Source organism: Suricata suricatta, chromosome 14, assembly GCF_006229205.1.
Source record: "Suricata suricatta isolate VVHF042 chromosome 14, meerkat_22Aug2017_6uvM2_HiC, whole genome shotgun sequence".
In the NCBI taxonomy this organism is placed as follows: domain Eukaryota; kingdom Metazoa; phylum Chordata; class Mammalia; order Carnivora; family Herpestidae; genus Suricata; species Suricata suricatta.
In genome coordinates this window covers 46,075,961-46,076,988 of record NC_043713.1, presented here as the reverse complement: position 1 = coordinate 46,076,988, position 1,028 = coordinate 46,075,961, and the positions used below count along the sequence as shown (strand labels likewise).

Sequence of the window (1,028 nt, the reverse complement as noted above, 5' to 3'; positions counted from 1 at the left end):
TACCACTGGTGACCACCATCCTACCTTCTGTCTCTCTGAATTTGATTACTGACGTCTTTCATATAAGTGGAATTACATAGTATCTGCCTTTCTGCGATGAACAGCTCATTTCACTTAGCAGCCGGTACCTTTCTTAACCCAGTGAGTATCATTCTATTTTGTATATGTGCAAGGAGTAGAACATTGTAAGGGGAAGTGTGTGTGTGTTGTGTGCGTGGAGGGGTGGTAATTTGGATAACAAGGATTTGATTTAAGTGTCAGCTAAGCATTTTCTTTCTGTTAGACATATTTAACACAGAGGCGGGAAGTACAGATCCACCTTCTCCCACCCACCTTTATATTTCTTGAAACTTAATACCCCAGCTACAATGAAACAGGAATTAAGCAAGCATCATGCTGTAAAAGCAAAGAATGAAAGTTAATATTCCTTTGCACAATGGTTACATATCATACGCACATCTGGCTGAGCTACCTAAAAGTACAGCGTGACAGGTGGTGGGGGACACACGTATCAGTAGCTTGTCATCACCCACTCCCTGTGGCTTATGTCTAAACACAACCCAGACAGAAGCAGGAACTATGTCTATCCTGCTTGCAGCTGTATCTCCAGTACCTCGTACACAGTAGGCAGTCAACAAATAGTTTGGGTGAATTAAATAGTTAACTGAATAGTTAAATTAAATGGCAAATGGAAAACTCGGAGGCAGAATCGGGAAGTGGAAGAAAAAAATGACACTGTTACTTCTCTTTGCTTTTTAATACTGTGAGGCTGAGCAAACACGGAGATGCTTTAAGTTTTTAGATTAGCAAGTTTCCTTGAGGGTGATGTTCTTCAAAATGAAAAAGAAATCTATATTTGTTAAATTAAACCAACCAGATGGTGACACCGCTCAATATTTCTCTTGGTGTAGCTGTGTGCGGAGGTTTGGAGAATGAGGGTTAGGCAATTTAAGAAGAATATTCCAACTTGCAACAGAATGAAAGTACTTTACATATGTGGGCTTGGTTATCAGACTTGACATTTGCTT

At 40.0% G+C, this 1,028-nt stretch overlaps 1 protein-coding gene across 1 annotated transcript in view; it reads left to right on the top strand.

Moving 5' to 3' along the window:
- Positions 1–1,028, top strand: part of LOC115277422 (laminin subunit alpha-3-like) — a 154,939-nt gene that overhangs the window by 139,949 nt on the left and 13,962 nt on the right. The gene's annotated exons all lie outside the window — the stretch shown is intronic.